General features: G+C 45.3%; 1 protein-coding gene across 4 annotated transcripts in view; it reads right to left on the bottom strand.

The window, feature by feature from the left end:
* Positions 1–12,575, bottom strand: part of citb (citron rho-interacting serine/threonine kinase b) — a 172,004-nt gene extending 159,429 nt beyond the window's left edge. For 2 of the 4 annotated variants that reach the window (XM_088336918.1, XM_088336923.1), the window contains exon 1: positions 12,250–12,574. The gene's annotated coding sequence lies outside the window, so the exon portion shown is untranslated. Of the gene's footprint in view, positions 1–12,249 lie in introns of all 4 variants that reach the window. The other 2 variants (XM_088336919.1, XM_088336922.1) reach the window with 2 other exon arrangements.
* Between the last annotated feature and the right edge of the window lie 6,923 nt (positions 12,576–19,498).

Below are 19,498 nucleotides of genomic sequence, written 5' to 3'. Positions count from 1 at the left end.
ATGACGGTATTCTTTTTTGGAATCGACAGTGTTTTTTCCCGCCCCGACTTGGCTCAGTCAACATCTTTCTTGTATCAACATTGTTTCATAACATCCAGATGTTTTCTATCAAGCTGACTTGCAGTTAATCCACAACAGACGGAGAGTCAAAATACACGTGTGTTAGTAATGGCCTCGTTCATGATAATTACGGTGAGGTAGAGGTAAGATCTTGGGCCCGGAGCCTGAACCTGACCTGACCAGGCCTAAAATGTCTATCAGCAAATTCGGTATCAGGCTGTGCCGGGTTCCTATCTCGATCTCCCTGTCCATACTTAAACCCCCTGCCTATCCCCTTTTGTCAGTCCGTCTGCGAACCTCTGTTTTTCAAGGCAAGCCTTTTTCGATCTTGACTCACGCCTGTCCTGTTTTTTTGCCCCTGTTTGTCTCCCGCTACAACACAGGTGTCAAACAGGCGTCCCGCGGGCCAGATCAGGCCCGCTTAGGGATTGAATCCGGCCCGCAAGACACTCAGAGAAGCGCAAGAGAAAAACAAGCTGCAGGTTGAAATATGTCAACTTGATGTTGCCAAAGAAAGGTGCCTCAAACAAGAACACTGTACTTGTATTTCTCTCTTTCTCACTCTCTCTCTCTCTCTCTCTCTCCCTCTTTTCCACCCCTTTTCTCCCACTCTCTGTCTCTGTCTCTTTCACTTTCTGTATCTCTTCTCTTTCTTTATTGCTCTTTGTCTCTCTCTCTCTCTCTCTCTGTGTCTTTTTAACTTCTTTTGCTCTAACTTCCTTTTTTTCATTTTCTCTCTTTTCTCTTTCTCTCTTCCTACCCTCCGCGCTTTCTTTTCTCTTTTCTCTCCTTCTGTCTTTCTATTTCTCTTTGGATTTCTTTCTTCCGCTCCCTTTCTTTCCCCCTCTCTCACGACTTCTCTTTTCATCTTTTTTGTTTCTAACGCTCTCTCCCTCTCTCTCTTTCTTTGTCCCGCCCTCTCTCCTTTCCCCCTCCCTCTTTCTCTTATTTCTTTATCTCTCTTTTTCTTTCTCTTTAATCTACTAGTCTGGCCCCCGACAGAATGTTTGTTCTATCGTGTGGCCCCCGAGTTAAAATGAGTTTGACACCCCTGCGCTACAACCTGTTCTGATTCCAACCACGTCCGAATCACAATCTGTTTTTGATCCTGACCATATCCGTCTACCAGTCCCGGCTACGGACTATTTTCCGCCCCTGACATCGCCATCGTTCAGTACAGAAGATCCACTTCCATGTTCGGATCACAAGCCGAGTACGAGAGCGAACACACGATCGTGGGCGCACCCTTCCTCGTTCCTTCAATAAAACTGTTACGCAAGTGGGTCCTGTTTCCGTTCTGGTCCTGACACTCGATGCAATTATCGCTTGAGAAATTAGCGCCACTGCTTGTTTATTGCAGTTACAAATGTTATAATAATCCGGTCGTGGGCAACGCCATGAAGGTTGTTCCTTGTGTTCCAAAATAATCTTCCATGAATCCATGAATACATAACACGCTTATCATTAGTCTGTTTCTTGCTTCGGGCTTGGTCCCTCAAAACAAGTTGTTGGCCCCGGGCTTTAATACCCGTGTTGTGGATTAACTGTAAGTCAGCGGCCTTCGAGCTGGCAGTGGCCTGTTGTGTGCAGACTTCTGGCAGGATGTTATGAGATAATGTTGATACAAGAAATTACAAGATGTTGACTGAGCAAAGTCGGGGCCGGAAAAAACATTATAGATTCAGAGAAAAACATTACGTGATGTTTTAGAACACAGTATAAAAGCCAGCGTCTCTCGGACGAATTTCGAACGTGGCTTGGATGAATGAACGAATGCATTAAAGAGCGTTCCCTCTCTGCCATATTTCCTCTCTGCGTATATTTTGGGGCGACACTCAATGACGTCCTCTCCAAAATAAGTGGCGCCCAACGTGGGGCCGTTTTAGGCTGGATTTTTTAGGCCCCATCTTTCCTCTAGGTCAAGGTAAAGAAATAAATGTAATTTAGACACATCCCGTTATTGAAGCGAAATGATCTCCATTTATATAGCGCTTTTCAAGTCAATGAAGACTTCCCAAAGCGCTTTACAATGATCCATGGTCACTGCTACGCCATAAATGGGCCCAACACCAGAGTAGGAGAAAGATGCCCAGACTATGATACTTGCACCACCATGCTTCACAGTCTTCATTGTGAATTGAGGTTTGAATTTAGAATTTGGGGGTCGCCCCTGCACCATTCACACACACTCACACACCAATAGCGGTCGTGCAGCCATGCAAGGCGCCAACCTGCTTATTGGGGGCATTAGGGGTTCAGTGTCTTACCCAAGGACACTTCGACATGTAACACGGAGGAAGCGGGATTCAAACCTGCGATCTCTTGATCCCAAGACAAGCGCTCTACATCCTGAGCTAATGCCGCCCCGTTATTCTAATGCACAGGTGTCAAACAGGCAGCCCGCGGGCCAGATCAGGCCCGCTAAGGGATTGAATCAGGCCCACGAGACAACACTCAAAGAAGCGCAAGAGAAAAATGAGCTGCAGGTTGAAATATGTCCACTTGATGTTGCCAAAGCCAGGTGCCTCGAACAAAGACACTGTACTTGAATTTCTTTCTCTCTCTCTTTCTCTCTCTCTTACTCTCTCTCTCTCTTTTCCATCCCTTTTCTCCCACTCTCTGTCTCTGTCTCTTTCACTCTCTGTGTCTCTCTTTTTCTCTTCCTTTGTTGCTCTTGGTCTCTTTCTCGCTCTGCGTCTTTTTAACTTCTTTTGCTCTAACTTCCTTTTTTCCTTTTCTCTCTTTCTCTCTTCCTACCCTTCGTGCTATCTTTTCTCTTTTCTCTTCCTCTGTCTTTCTATTTCTCTTTGGATTTCTTTCTTCCTCTCCCTTTCTTTTCCCCCTCTCTCGCGACTTTTTATCTCTTTTGTTTCTCACGCTCTCTCCCTCTTTCTCTTTTTCTTTCTTTGTCCCACCCTCTCTCCTTTTCCCTCCCTCTTTCTCTTATTTCTTATCTCTTTTTCTTTCTCTTTAATCTACTAGTCCGGCCCCCTAGAGAATGTTTGTTCTGTGGTGTTCTGAGTTTGACACCCCTGTCATTTGCTAATCGCCAAGAAAACAGGAATCCATCCTTGATTGATTGACACTATGTTCTACTAACAGTGAAGGAATGGCACTCCTTATTGTCTGCTGTAAGAGATACTTACTCTGCTGGCACAACAAACGCGCTTCTATTTTTAGCTCAGGGTTGCTCGAAATAGGTTGCTCATGTTGACATAGCAGCATTTTACACCACCGCTGGATATATTTAGCGGGGGGGCTGGAGCCCATCCCAGCCATCTTCGGGCAGTGGGCAGGGGACACCCTGAACTGGTTGCCAGCCAATCGCAGGGCACACAGGGACAGACAACTCATTCGCTCATTCACACCTAGGGACAATTTGGACCGGCCAATTCACCTGAAATGCATGTCTTTGGAATGTGGGAGGAAACCGGAGTGCCCGGAGGAAACCCACGCAAGCACGGGGAGAACATACAAACTCCGCACAGGAAGTCTGGAGCTGGATTTGAACCCACGACAGGTTCCCATGACATGAACTGTGCCGCACAAGCGCTAACCACTGCGCCGCCGTGCTGCCCCGGTGCAATCCTCATCTCAATCTTATAAGTACAAGGACAGAGTCGACACTTTTGAAACGAGTTGTAAGCCGGGACGGGAGAGCAGATGTGGTCAGGATTCAAAAACAGATCGTAATTCGGACGTGGTTGAGATCAGAACAGGTTGTAGCGCAGGGGTGTCAAACTCATTTTAACTTGGGGGCCACACGATAGAAAAAAACATTCTGTCGGGGGCCGGACTAGTAGATTCGAGAGAAAGAAAAAGAGAGATAAAGAAGTAAGAGAAGAAGAGAGGGCGGGACAAAGAAAGAAAAAGAGAGAGAGGGAGAGAGCGTGAGAAACAAAAGATAAAAAGTCGTGAGAGAGGGGGAAAAGAAAGGGAGAGGAAGAAAGAAATCCAAAGAGAAATAGAAAGACAGAAGGAGAGAAAAGAGAAAAGAAAGCGCAGAGGGTAGGACGAGAAAAAGAGAAAAGGAAAAAAGGAAGTTAGAGCAAAACACAGAGAGAGAAAGAGACAGAGACAGAGAGTGGGAGAAAAGGGGTGGAAAAGAGGGTGAGAGAGAGAGAGAGAGAGAGAGAGAGAGAGAGAGAGAGAGAGAGCGTAAAAAACAAAAGATAAAAAGTCGTGAGAGAGGGGGAAAAGAAAGGGAGAGGAAGAAAGAATTCCAAAGAGAAATAGAAAGACAAAAGGAGAGAAAAGAGAAAAGGAAGCGCAGAGGGTAGGACGTGAAAAAGAGAAAAGAGAGAAAAGGAAAAAAGGAAGTTAGAGCAAAACACAGAGAGTGAAAGAGACAGAGAGTGGGAGAAAAGGGGTGGAAAAGAGGGTGAGAGAGAGAGAGAGAGAGAGAGAGAGAGAGAGAGAGAGAGAGAGAGAGAGAGAGAGAGAGAGATACAAGTACAATGTCCTTGTTTGGGGCACGTTTCTTTGGCAACATCAAGTTATATTTCACCCTACAGCTTGTTTTTCTCTTGCGCTTCTCTGAGTGTTGTCTCGCGGGCCGGATTCAATCCCTAAGCGGGCCTGATCTGCCCCGTGGGCCGCCTGTTTGACACCTGTGTTGTAGCGGGAGACAAACAGGAGCAAAAAAACAGGACAGGCGTGAGTCAGGATCGAAAAAGGCTCGCCATGAAAAACAGAGGTTCGCAGACGGACTGACAAAAGGGGATAGGCAGGAGTGGGTTTAAGTAGGGACAGGGAGCCAATCAGAGTCCGAGGCAGTTGGCGGCCCAGGAGTAGGCAAAGGTGATTCCACTCGGCAATCGTGACATCTAATGGTGGTTACAGTACTTACATTCAATCATAACAAAGTCATCAAGATAGGAACCCGGCCCCGGCCTGATACCGAATTTAATGATAGACATTTTAGGCCCGGTCAGGTCGGGTTCAGGCTCCGGGCCTAAGATCTTACCTCTACCTTACCGTAATTATCATGAACATTACTAACACACATTCTCAGCCTGTTGTGGATTAACTGCAAGTCAGCTTGATAAAAAACATCTGGCTGTTATGAAACAATGTTGATACAAGAAAGATGTTGACTGAGCCAAGTCGGGGCGGGAAAAAAACACTGTCGATTCCAAAAAAGAATACTTTCGGTCAGAGAAAAACATTACGTAACCACGAGGACACAGTATAAAAAGCTGACCGTCTTGCAGACGGACTTTGAACGTGGTTCGAACGTGGATGAATGTATGGATGAAATAAACAATGTTCCCTTTCTGTCATATCTCGGCTTTATTTATGTTTTGGGGCGACGCCCAACGACGTCCTCTCCAAAACGTCGAGCAACGACAAACAACCGTTTCGTTGACTAGAGGGTTGACGGCATAGAGAAAGCATTTTTTACTGTTCTGTTTCTGTAAATATTTTATTCTCCTGGATTTACTACACTCACGGATATAAGAGGACCATGGTTGCACATTATTATTGAACACAACGACTTCGGTGAGCTACTCCGGCTATATATTTTCCCTGTATCTTGTTTCAGACTGAACTCGATGTTTCTGTGATAAGTGGTGCAGATAATGGATGGAATGGAGTGTCTATTTTTAACTTCAACTCAATTCCAAGTGTTCATTGTCATATGCACAGTAAAGTTGCGAGCGAAAAAGAAAATAGAAACTAAGAAATGGTTGGCATTTCTTGAATCCCAAGACTTTAACCTTCCGAATGATGGAACGATGCATTTGAGTGACATCGTACGGACATCGCATCCGCACGTGGCTACGACACGTATTTGCTTCTTTGCAAGCTTTGGGAATGTTAAGGGTGTAATACGTTGGACTGAACTATCTGACTGTTTTGTCCACGTTCCCATTGTAGCGCCTTATAATCCGGTGTGTCTTATGTATGTCAAATACAGGACCAAAAACTGTTTTTTCGGGGTGCGCCCTATAACCCGGTGCGCCTTATAGTGCGGAAAATACGGTAATTTTTTTTTAAGCATTTTTGAAGGGGCGTCGCTGCTTCGCAGATTTTCACTTTTTGCGGGAGGTTTTGGTCCCCATTAACCGCGATAACCGAGGTCCCACTGTACATTATTTTTAATGGGAATGGTGATCAAACAAATCGGTTTTCGAACAGGGTTCTGGAACGGATTATGGTCGAGAACCGAGGTTCCACTGTATTAGAAGCGCGCTCTATCCACCCACTTTCACCAAAGGTCCAATCCTCATCTCAATTTTATAAGTACAGGGACAGAGTCAACACCGTTGTATTTTTTGGTATTGCTTGATGCTCTGAAGGATTCTATCTGTGTTTGTCTTTTGCTCTTTCAGCGCATGTGTTCTGTCTTCTGTGCACCATCTGCAGCCAGCAGGAGATAAACAACATGCGGTCCGAGAGATCACAGGCAGTGGCCTCTGCTAAGTTTTGAGGGTGATGGACCCATGTGGGGGTAGCAGGAAGTTAGCAGGGGGTGCTCAAAACATTTATTTACAACACTGAGACCAAAGTGGCCAACAAGTGGGCACAAAACAACTAATACCAAGCCAAACAAGAAACCAGAAACCGAAATAAAACGGATAAGGTTTAAACTAGAACACAATGACCAAAACTGGAAATGGAAATTTGCAAGGAGCAAAGTAACAAACACCAGAAATAAACACAAACAAAAAGAAAGAAACCTGGTACAGTGGTGGAATGAAATGACAGTGACCTAACCTAGTGTGATGTTCAAAATATCCTTTAAAAGGTTTGTGGATAACTGGGCACAGGTGTGTACTCATTGGACACAACTGTGCCCAGTTCGAACCCCAGTTGGGGCCCTCTGCTTGTAAGAGGTATGTCAGACCCTAACAGACTCCGTGTCACAACAAAAGGCGAGATGTCGGGATCAGAATCACGTTTATTATCCTTGTATTGCCGCAGCGAAATTACGGTTGCACTCCATTTGGGAAAATAGACAAAAAAAGGACGAATAAATAGAAAAATAGAAATGATTCACCTCTAGTATAAAGTAGTCACATCTAAAATAAAAACTTTACATAAGCAGGATATTGCACTTCAACTGGAAAATTGTGACTCAGCTGTGCCTGCTATTTTGGCGCCAACTGCCGCAGGTTCTGATTGGCTCCCTGTCAATATTTGAACCCGGTCCTGTCAATCCCCTGTGGTCAGTCCGTCTGCAAACCTCAGTGAACACTAGGCAAGCCTTTTTCGACCCTGACTCCCAACTGGCCTGTTTTTGCTCCCGGCTATGACCTGTTTTGATCCCGACAACGTCTGCTCTCCCGTCCTGGCTTATGACTCGTTTCCAACCCCGACCACGTCTGGCTCTCCCAGTCCCGGCTACCGACCAGTTTTCCTCCCCTGACACCGTCATGGCTTGCTACGGAGTACGAGAGGGACTTGCTTCCCGCGCCCAGCAAACACCTCTCTCTTTCAAAACTTGTGGTAAACGTCACGCAAGTGGGTCCTGTTTCTGTTCTGGTCCTGACACTTAGAACCAGGGGATTGCACTTTGAAATTGTGTTTCATGACCGTGTACTATGTGGATTAAAATAGACATATACAAATTCATAAATATGCTGTGAAATTACCTAAATAAAATGAATTTAATTGGATTTGAAATAGATGAATAGATGAATCATTTTTTGTAACATTGCTTTAAATATATATAAGTAAAATTAATTTAATTTGAAACAAATAGGGGCAGCATGACTGCGCAGTGGTTAGCGTGTGTGCGGCATAGTTCTGAGGTCATGAGATTGAACCTCCTGTGTGGAGTTTGCATGCTCTCCCCGTGCTTGCGTGGGTTTTCCTCCCGGTACTCCGGTTTCCTCCCACATTCCAAAAACATGCATGTCAGGTTGATTGGCCGGTCCAAATTGTCCCTAGGTGTGGATGATGAGCGAGTTGTCTGTCCCTGTGTCCCCTGCGATTGGCTGGCAACCAGTTGAGGGTGTCCCCTGCCACTGCCCGAAGATAGCTGGGATGGGCTCCAGCACCCCCGTGACCCTACTGAGGATAATCGGTGCAGATCTTGGATGGATGGATAGATGGATGGATGGATGGATATATCGGACTTGACATTATGTTGCAAAAATCTTAACTCTATATTAATTAAGTGAATCCAGTGCGCCTCAGCTAATCATATATTTATGGAGCTAACGTTTTGCGCTGGGGACCCGCAGGCCGGAACTAAAAGAACTGTCCTGGTAAATTAGGGAAAGATCTAAACCCCTCTTTGAATATTTGATAAAGATGTGTTTTTTGTTGTCTGAAATTTTAAGGAGGAGTGACTTTTTGAGGACGGTTTTAATCAACATGACATTGTAGGTATGTGGATTAAAATAGAGGTCGGAAACGAGTCGTAAACCAGAACGGGAGAGTCGGGGACAATAAGAGGTCGAGAGTAGACGCGGTCATGACCAAAAACGGGTCGTAGCCGGAGACAGACGGGAGCAAAACACGGGACAGGTGGGAGTCAGGGTTGAAAAAGGCTTGCCTAGTATTCACTGAGGTACAGTTCTCATTTTGTCCATTGATGATTTTGCTATAGCTTGGCTTTATGTAACATACTGTATATGCCAGTGATGTAACCGCGATGCATAAACGGCTACTCAGCCACAGTTTTTTTTTTTATGAGCTGCTATTAAAAACAGACAAAAACATGCACCGTAGCCACTGCTGAGGAGGTTATTTTAGTGGGTTGAATAATGTGTTGGCGTGTGAGTCAGAGATGGCGAGGAGGAGGCAAGTAGAACAGGATTGCATCCCAGTCTGCTGTGTTGCCCAAGTTTTGCGTTGCCGCTTGGGTCAAAAAGGCAATCGAGCCCTCTGTTGGATACACAAGGTGGAATTTTCCCTTTAACTTCTTCACCTGTGATTTAGTTGGGACAAACTGGAAATAGACTACACCCAGTGTCATGGTTCAGTGCCTGCAGTCTCTCCCCTTCTCCGAGAGATGGCAGCATCACCCTGTTTTTCAATCACCCTCTCAGTGTCATGACTACTGATGTTGACTCAGCTGTGCCCGCTCTTTTGACGCCAACTGCCGCGGGTTCTGATTGGCTCCCTATCAGTATTTGAACCTGGTCCTGTCTGTCCCCTGTTGTCAGTCCGTCCGTGAACCTCAGTGAATACTAGGCAAGCCTTTTTCGACCCTGGCTCCCACTTGTCCCGTTTTTTCTCCCGTCTGTCTCCGGCTATGACCTGTTTTGCTCCCGACTACGTCTACTCTCCCGTTCTGGCTTACGACTCATTTCCGACCCCGACCACGCCTTGCTCTCCCAGTCCCGGCTACCGACCCGTTTTTCCGTCCCTGACACCGCCATTGCTCGCTACGGAAGATCCACAATCCAAATACGAGAGCGACTTGGCTCCGCGTCCAGCGAACACCGGATCGTGGGCGCAGGCCTTTCTCTTCCTTCCAATTAAAACTTGTGAGAAACGCTACACAAGTGGGTCCTGTCTCCGTTCTGGTCCTAACCCAGTGCACCCTATGTATAAAAAATATATGACAAAAGACACATTTTGGAGGGTGTGTCTTACAGTGCAGAAAATAGGGTACATATATGTTTTGCTCCTGACCACGTCTGTTCACCCGTCCTGGCTTACGACCTCTTATTGTCCCCAACTACGTCTACTCTCCCGTTCTGGCTTACGACTCGCTCCCGACCCCGACCACGCCTTGCTCTCGCAGTCCCGGCTACAGACCCGTTTTTTCCGTCCCTGACACCGCCATCGCTCGCTACGGAAGATCCACTTCCGAGTACGAGAGCGACTTGCTTCCTGCGTCCAGCGAACACCGGATGGTGGGCGCGGCCTCCCCTCTTTCCTTCAATAAAACTTGTGAGAAACCTAACGCAATTGGGTCCTGTTTCTGTTCTGGTCCTGAAACTCAGCTTTTCTGTCCAAGTGCTCCCTGTCAGATAATTAGCCAACCTCTACCATAAATACTCCGAGCTCCCACCTTATGTTGCTGTTCGTTTTGAATGCTGCCGAATTTATTAACTTGCATCTCTTCCGAGACCTTCTTCAGTTCCCTCCTCGCCCCAAGATCTTCGTTTCCAACCATCTTTTTAAAGGTATTGCCAAACCTCCCTTTCAAGATTTTTCCCACCCCAAGACCAGATCTCTAAACTGTACTCCCTTTCACCAAAGTCAAAAGAACAAAATCGAATAAATGTAAAGATTATTTTTCTTAAAATAAAAACAATAACAATAAACATTTTGGCATTCTTACTATTGATATGGATGTGTAGATCAGGTGTTTGCAGTACGACAGGTGTGTGAGAAATATTTTGCAAAAGGTAAGGGTGTTTATTTGGATTTCATGGACTTGGAAAAGGCGTATGACAGAGTTGATAGAGAGGCGTTGTGGCAAGTGATGGTAATATATGGAGTGGGTGGAAAGTTGTTGGAAGCATTGAAGTGTTTTAGATGAACAGCAGAGCATGTGTAAGAGTAAGGAGTGAGACAAGTGAGTGGTTCCCTGTGTTGACTGGTGTGAGACAGGGGTGATTTCACCATGGCTGTTTAATGTGTGCACGGATGTGTGAGTAGAAAGGTGAATGCAAGAGTATTTGGCAGAGGTGTAGAGATGATGGACAACAGTGGAACAGTTGTTGTTTGCAGATGACACAGCTCTTGTGGCTGGTTCTGAGGAAACATTGAGAAGGTTGGTAATGGAGTTTGGAAGAGTGTGTGATAGGCGTAAGTTATGTGTGAATGTTGGGAAGAGTAATTGTCAAAGCAGTAAGTTGGCATGGCGTTAGAAATAAGGTTGAATGGACAGGTGCTGGAAGAAGTTGAAAGCTTTAGGGACTTGGGTTGTGATGTGGCTGCAGTTGTTGGAGTGCGAGGTATTGCACAGAGTCAATCAAGGAAGCAAGGTTTTGGGTGCTCTGAGGAGAGTAATGAGCAACAAGAGTATGAGTATGGATGTTAAGAGGGGACTGTATGAGAGTGTGATTGTGCCGACTGTGTTGTATGGTGCAGAGACTGGAGCCTGAACGCAGATTTGAGAAGGAAATTAAATGTTTTTGAGATGAAGTGTTTGAGGACTATGTTAGCAGTGACAAGATTAAATAGATTGAGAAATGAAATTGTGAGAGACAGAACTGGAGTAGTCGTGGAACTGAGCAAGCGTGTGGATACGAGAGTACTGGGTCTGTTTGGACACATGGAGAGGATGGATGAGGAGCAAATGTTGAAGAGGATCTACGGAGCAGAAGTCAATGGAAGGAGACCAAGAGGACATGGATGGATGGTGTTATAAGTGCTCTGCAGGAAAGAAGTCGAAATTATAGTGGAAGCTAGAGCTCTTGTTGGTGATAGGAATGAGTGGAGAGGTGTTGTGAAAGGATAGTGGGATGTTTGGACGCGTTCTAAGGGATGGGCAGGGCACCTGTATGATGCGGCAGGGGTAAACCAGCGAAAGCTGTCGGGCCCTGCTGTTGAACAGATGAGTGTGTTGTTTTTATTTTCTTTGTAATTGTATATGTTTGTCTTGCTGTCGGTCACCCCTCTTGAGGGATATGACCAAGGTAGATAGATAACAGTATCATCTAAGACAACTTCCTGTCCTATTTTCCCTCACTTCCAATCAAAAATGAGTTCTGAATGAAAAGGGAACCCACTGTATTCTGTGATTCAGCTGAATAAGCGCCAGAGAAGCCGCAAGCTATCTCTCCTCTACCTTTGCCATCCCGCTGTTACCATAGCGATACTTTCCTCCAGCAACAGTCTGCATCTTGTCACTTTTTTAAGCCTAACTAAATGAATAAACACAACTTATTTGCGATCTCCTTCAGCCATACCCTGGGTCCATATACCCATCCTATCAAAACTTCTACAAATTGATGAGCATCATTTGAAATCGAACTGGCGACAAAGTGGAAGCAGTTTAAATGCCACCCCCGAGAGTAATGGTTATCTCAATCTGTAAGCTGAGCTGTGAGGCGAGAAGCAAAACCAAGACAAAGCCATTTCTTGTCGTGACCAAAGAGAGAGCTCGGGGCTGCAGCAGAAAAACTGCAACAACACGAAAAGATCAGTACACAGTGGTGACAGCCGATCCATCCGTCATGCGACACGAACAGCATGCTGGGTTAGTCCCCGAGACACTTTCCCGCGTCCGAATTCAACGAGCCGATTCATTTATTTTAAGTAAAACTGCACACTTACTCAAACCGCTGCAGCTGAAACCTTGCTGAATCTTAAACGCGGAACCTCCTCGTGCGGCATGCCCGCTCGTGCGGGGTCTCCAACCTCGATGGAGAGCTTCGCTGGTTCATCAAATTTGCGGATGACATCCTCACTGAAGAGAGAGAAGAGAGCAGGACGAGAGGAGTGGAGAAGAGAGGGAGTGATGGAGATGAGGAAAGGGGGATTGCGTTGTGAAGAAATGCAGCAGATGCATGATCATGCGCCGCTTTTCTCTCCTGTCACCGGCAAACCCTTTATTTACCGTATGCAAACGCCAACCCTGTCAAACTATTTGGTTGCTCTCCACGCTGGACCAGCTGTCACTTGGCACATTTTTGGATGCGGCTTGAAACTCTGAGGGGGCTGCATGCTACCACGTCATCGAAAATAGGTCTTTTCTCATTACAGATTCACTCTACCGTTCAAAAGTTCTGGGGTCGTTTGGAAATGTCTTTATTTTTCTTTTTTGCAATGAAGATGAGATTAATTTATCTCATCTCATCTCATTAGCTACACCGCTTATCCTCAGTAGGGTCGCGGGGGTGCTGGAGCCCATCCCAGCAATCATCGGGCAGTGGGCAGGGGACACCCTGAACTGGTTGCCAGCCAATCGCAGCGCACACGGGGACAGACAACTCACTCGCTCATTTACACCTAGGGACAATTTGGACCGACCAATTCACCTGAAATGCATGTTTTTGGAATGTGGGAGGACACCGGAGTGCCCGGAGGAAACCCACGCAAGCACGGGGAGAACATACAAACTCCACACAGGAAGTCCGGTAGCTGGATTTGAACCCATGACCTCAGAACTGTGCCGCACACGCGCTAACCACTGCGCCACCGTGCTGCCCATATTTGTTTCCCATCTCATCTCATTAGCTACACCGCTTATCCTCAGTAGGGTCGCGGGGGTGCTGGAGCCCATCCCAGCAATCATCGGGCAGTGGGCAGGGGACACCCTGAACTGGTTGCCAGCCAATCGCAGCGCACATGGGGACAGACAACTCACTCGCTCATTTACACCTAAGGACAATTTGGACCGACCAATTCACCTGAAATGCATGTTTTTGGAATGTGGGAGGAAACCGGAGTGCCCGGAGGAAACCCACGCAAGCACGGGGAGAACATACAAACTCCACACAGGAAGTCCGGTAGCTGGATTTGAACCCATGACCTCAGAACTGTGCCGCACACGCGCTAACCACTGCTCCACCGTGCTGCCCATATTTGTTTCCCATCTCATCTCATTAGCTACACCGCTTATCCTCAGTAGGGTCGCGGGGGTGCTGGAGCCTATCCCAGCAATCATCGGGCAGTGGGCAGGGGACACCCTGAACTGGTTGCCAGCCAATCGCAGGGCACACGGGGACAGACCACTCATTTGCTCATTCTCACCTAGGGACAATTTGGACCGACCAATTCACCTGAAATGCATGTTTTTGGAACGTGGGAGGACACCGGAGTGCCCGGAGGAAACCCATGCAAGCACGGGGAGAACATACAAACTCCGCACAGGAAGTCTGGAGCTGGATTTGAACCCACGCCCGAGATTAATCTATCTATCTATCTATCTACCCTGGTCATATCCCTCGAGAGGGGTGACCGACAGCAAGACAAACACATCCAAAAACAAAGAAAATTAAAAAAGGGGAAAAAAATAGCAAAAAACACTCAAAATGTTGTGGACCATGGCACCTCGGCACCCAAGTTGGTCATGCTTTCGTCCCTCCAGATGAAATAGGACACAAGAAAACGGCCGTGTCACTCGGGTCTGGGTGACAAAACGCACTCTTCTGTTCAAAAGCAGGGCCCGACAGCTTTCACTGGTTTACCCCTGCCGCATCATATGAATGCCCTGCCCATCCCTTAGAACGCGTCCAAACATCCCACTATCCTTTTACAACACCTCTCCACTCATTCCTATCACCAACAAGAGCTCTGGCTTCCACAATATTTTGACCTCTTTCCTACAGTGCACTCATGACACCATCCATCCATGTCAATCGCGGCCTTCCTCTTGGTCTCCTTCCATTGACTTCTACTCTGTAGATTCTCAACATTCGCTCCTCATCCAAACCAACCGAGTACTCTCTTATCCACACGCTTGCTCAGTTCCACTACTACTCCAGTTATGACTCTCACAATTTCATTTCTCAATCTACCCAATCTTGTCACTCCTAACATACTCCACGAACACTTCATCTCAAGAACATTTACTTTATTGGGTCGCTAAATGTGAGAGGATGTGGAAGTAAAGCGACCGAGTGGATGAAAGAGGAGATCGGAAGGATGATGACTAAAAGGAAGGTTGATGTGTTAGATTACATTAAACTAATCAGAAATACAGTGCTTTGACAAAGTATTTGCCCCCGTCCAAATTTCTGTGATTTTTGAATATTTATCACTCACAAAGGATTCAAATCATCGAACCAATTTTAATGTCAAACAGACAACCCCCAAAAATACAAAATGTAGTTCTGACATGTTGATTCCATTTATTAGGGCACAAAAAAAAATCAAAACCTATCTGGCTCTTTGTGAAAAGATAATTGCCCTAAAGAAGAACTACACTGCCACAAATCCATCTCCCATAACTTTATTCCAACCAATGACTCTGCTAACACCTCAAAAGACAAACATTGTATCCATTCACAGGAAGGGACCGGACACCCCAGCTGTATAATAAAGTTTTGAACCCCCAGACTGTTCATTCGTTATAATCAACCAATAGAACTTTGGTTTGAAAAGCATCCACGAAACTCTGGTTTCAGGACCCGCCTCCGATGACCATGACAGCATCACTTTAAAAAGGGAAGCGCAAACAGCTTTTTCCCTCTCTTCTACAAATGCTCCAACTGCCTAGAAGCTGCCCTCCAATGGGGTGGGACTAAAATGTCCGACCAAGGTCCCCAGGCTTGGGGCGTTGCCACTCCAGAGCCACGAGGCTTGGAGAACACGTGTTTCTCTCCGTCCCTGTTGTCTGGATGTGAACAGCCTCAAGTTCAACCGCCAAAAGGACAAGAACCTGGTTTTCTTCAGCTTCCTGTGAGGCCACTAGCTACCCAACACACCCCACTCCTCCACTTTGTTCTCAGGGGTACATAAGAAGAGATAACGCAACAACCTCTCTTTGGTGTTTTGTGCAAATAATGTCATTATGACACACTATGAAATAATTCATGATAATTTAATTGAGTTGATTATCTTAAAACCAGGTTTATTGATCAGGACTGGTAAATGTTACATATTTCTTGCGCGTTCCGCCTTGCTATCTCCGCAAGTGCTTGTGTCAAAAATGTTCATTGTTTTTTTCATTTGATTTATTTTTCTTTGTCATGTAAATAAAACGTAGTTTGTTCCGATTCAACCACATGCGTTATGTCTATATTATTCTCCTTTTGACTGATCATTGTCCACATCAAAAAACTGCAAAATCGATCTTTTAAAGCTAGAAATACAATCTGTTGGGGTATTGCTTCCTTCATTATAAATGCTAGACATTTTATGAGGGTATTTTGAATAATTTGTGGGGGAAAGTGTGAACACCACCTGCCTGCCGAATCGGAACCACCAAATTAGATTCTGAACATCTGGCTCAGGAGGTAGATCGCTCGTCTTGGGATCAAGGGATCCCAGTTCGAATCCTTGGGTAAGACACTGAACCCCTAATACCTCCAATAAGCAGGTTAGCGTCTTACATGGCTGCATTACAAGGCTGCTATTGGGAAACACTGGCCAAAAATGGCATCCATGAGAGAGTTCCCAGGCGAAAAAGAACTGCTGTCACAAAAGAACACAAAGAGTGGTTTCATATTTGCCAAAAAGCATCTTGATTATCCTCAATACTTTTTTAGAAGCATTCTGTGAACCATTGAGTCAAAGCTTTTCGGCGTAAGAATGGCAGGGCATTTGTCAAAGACAACATGATGCCAGCTTTAAAGCATGGTGGTGGCAGTATCATGGTCTGAAGAAGATCCTTAAGGAAAACGTCCGGCCATCAGTTCATGCCCTCAAACTCAAGCGCTCTTGGATCATGCATATGGAAACCGATCTAAAACACAAGTCCAACTCTGAATGGCTCAAAAAAACCAAAGTGAAGATTCCAGAGTGGGCAAGTCAAGGTCTGGATTTGAATTCAACAGGCTCTTCATGCTAGAAAACCCTCCAATTTTGCAAAGAAGAGTGGGCCAAAATTCCTTCAAAGTGATGTGAAACACCAAAAATCGTAATAATCGATTTCTGTTATCATTGCTAAATGTGGCCCAACTCACTATTAGGTTTAGCAGACTAGTACTTTTTCACATTGGGCCAGATAGGTTTGGATTTTTTTTTTAGCCTTAAATGGAATCAACATTTTAAAACTGTATTTGAGTCACGGTTGCCATGGCGCCCAATCGGCCCCGCCCATGTGGCGCCAGCTGCGGCTCATTGACAGATTGGCTTTCCGTCTTTTTAAGCTCAGTGCTCTCATTTTTCCTTTGTCAGTCCGTCAACGAAACCTCTGCCTCGCAAGACGTGGGTTCTGACTGTTGGTATTTCCTGTCCGGTATTGTTGCCGTCTATTTTGTCCTGTTTAATATCGTTTTCCAGTTTCGTTCCAGTCTATTTTAGTCCTGTTTATTATTCTCTCCAGTTTTTGTTCCCGTCTCGTTTGTCCAGTTTAATTTCGATATCCTGTCTCATTATCAATCCTGTTTGTCCCGTCCTGTCCGGTATCAACCCCATCTGGCCCACGATCCGATGGTTGCTGGACGCTCTAAACTTGGAAGTGGATCTTCCGTGACGAGCGATGACGGTATCGGGAACGGAAAAACGGGTCAGTAGCCGGGACAGGAGAGCAAAAACGTGGTCAGGGGTCGGAAGCGGGTCGGAAGCCAGGAAAGGAGAGGAGACCATTTCTTCCTCATGCCATGAGGCTCTTAAACTCCACCCGGGGGAGTAAAAGCCCACGATAAACCCCACCCCCACATTTGCATATTACCCTATTTTTATTACAGTGTGTATTTTCCGTAGAATTATTTAAATACTCTATATCAACATGTTATATTGGGTATTTTTGTATTCTATATCTTTATTTTAGTATTTTATTTTTCAACACAAGGATACGGCTGGAAGTGTGAATTTCCCTACGGGATGAATAAAGTATCTATCTATCTATCTATCTAGACGTGGTCGGGGACAAAAAAGGTTGAAAGCCGGGACTGGAGAGTAGACGTGTTCAGGATCAAAAACGGATCGAAGCAAAAAACAGGTGGGAGTCAGGGGCGAAAAAGGCTTGCCTAGAGTTAACTGAGGTTCGCAGACGGACTGACAAAAGGGGACAGATAGGAGTGGGCTTAAATAGGGACAGGGAGCCTGTCTTGCCCAAGAACACTTCGACATATAACATGGAAGAGCTGGGATGAATTAATCACATTTTTTTCTTCAATAAATTGTATTTACTTGATCTTTCCCCGTTGTTTGTGTTATTCAAAGAAATTCCCATACGTCTCATCTCATTTCAATTGCATCCTTGCCCTTTCTCAAACAAATTAGTCGTTTTTTTTCCTGAAACCCCGAGAGGATTATGTAATCTACCGAAAAGTATTATTGTGAAAACACTGCCACCTTGTGGTATCTTGTGTTTTGCCAACGTGTATCCTCTATGCCAGGGGTGTCAAACTCATTTGAACTCGGGGGCCACACGATAGAACAAACATTCTGTCGGGGGCCGGACTTGTAGATTCAAGAGAAAGAAAAAGAGATAAAGAAATAAGAGAAAAGGAGAGAGGGTGGGACAAAGAAAGAAAAAGAGAGAGAGGGAGAGAGCATGAGAAACAAAAGAGATAAAAAGTCGTGAGAGAGGGGGAAAAGAAAGGGAGAGGAAGAAAGAAATCCAAAGAAAGATAGAAGGAGAGAAAAGAGAAAAGAAAGTACGAAGGGTATGAAGAGAGAAAGAGAAAAGAGAGAAAAAAAAGGAAGTTAGAGCAAAAGAGGTTAAAAGAGAGAGAAAGAGACAAAAAGCAACAAAGGAAGAGAAAAAGAGAGACACAGAGAGTGAAAGAGACACAGACAGTGGGAGAAAAGGGGTGGAAAAGAAAGAGAGAGAGAGAGAGAGAGCACGAGAAACAAAAGATAAAAAGTCGTAAAAGAGGGGGAAAAGAAAGGGAGAGGAAGATAGAAATCCAAAGTGAAATAGAAAGATAGAAGGAGAGAAAAAAAAGAAAGCACGAAGGGTATGAAGAGAGAAAGAGAAAAGAGAGAAAAAGAAAAAAGGAAGTTAAAGCAAAAGAGGTTAAAAGAGAGAGAAAGAGACCAAAAGCAACAAAGGAAGAGAAAAAGAGAGACACAGAGAGTGAAAGAGACACAGACAGAGTGGGAGAAAAGGGGTGGAAAAGAAAGAGAGAGAGAGAGAGAGAGAGAGAGAGAGAGAGAGAGAGAGAGAGAGAGAGAGAGAGAGAGAGAGAGAGAGAGAAGAGAGAGAGAGAGAGAGAGAGAGACATAAATACAAGTACAGTGTCTTTGTGTGAGGCACCTCTCTTTGACAACATCAAGTTGACATATTTCAACCTGCAGCTTGTTTTTCTCTTGCACTTCTCTGAGTGTTGTCTCGCGGGCCGGATTAAATCCATTAGCGGGCCTGATCTGGCCCGCGGGCCGCCTGAGCTCTATGCCATTTAAACAAAATAAGTTAATTCTATCGCCTTTTCAGTTCAACAAACTAGTTTTGTCAAGAAGATTACCGAGGAAATGAATAACTCACTTTAACTTTCAATAACTAACTAATAACCAACTTTAATCACTTAAAACCAAGAACATAATTGGAATTCTCGGACACAAGACGAAAACGTTTGTTTTTCTTCCATTTTATTATTTAGCCTGCAGAGGGCGCTGTCGGATCAGGTTTTTGAATTACTGCGAATTCATGCCTTTACTGGTAAAGCGCTTACCTAACATCAATCTCGTGGGTTAGTGTTTAGATCCTTACCTTGTGCACACAAGGTTGTGGGCAGTGTTCCCTCTAAGCTTCGCGCGTGCGCAATTGCACACTGCTCGCACATTCTCAGCGCACAAGAAAATCTAGCCAGCGCACAAAAATCAGGGCTCAAAATTACTAATTAAGAAGCGACTTAAGTCAAAGTTACAGTGCATGAAGGTAAAAATACACGGGTTCCCCTGACGTTGTGTCCTAAATGCAGTATTTTGAAGTCGAGTCGAAGTAGAACGAAGTTGAGTTAAGTTAGTA

The sequence above is a fragment of the Urocampus carinirostris genome, chromosome 5 (genome assembly GCF_059441175.1).
Source record: "Urocampus carinirostris isolate Australia breed hairy pipefish chromosome 5, RoL_Ucar_1.0, whole genome shotgun sequence".
In the NCBI taxonomy this organism is placed as follows: domain Eukaryota; kingdom Metazoa; phylum Chordata; class Actinopteri; order Syngnathiformes; family Syngnathidae; genus Urocampus; species Urocampus carinirostris.
This window is presented reverse-complemented; position numbering and strand designations above follow the sequence as displayed.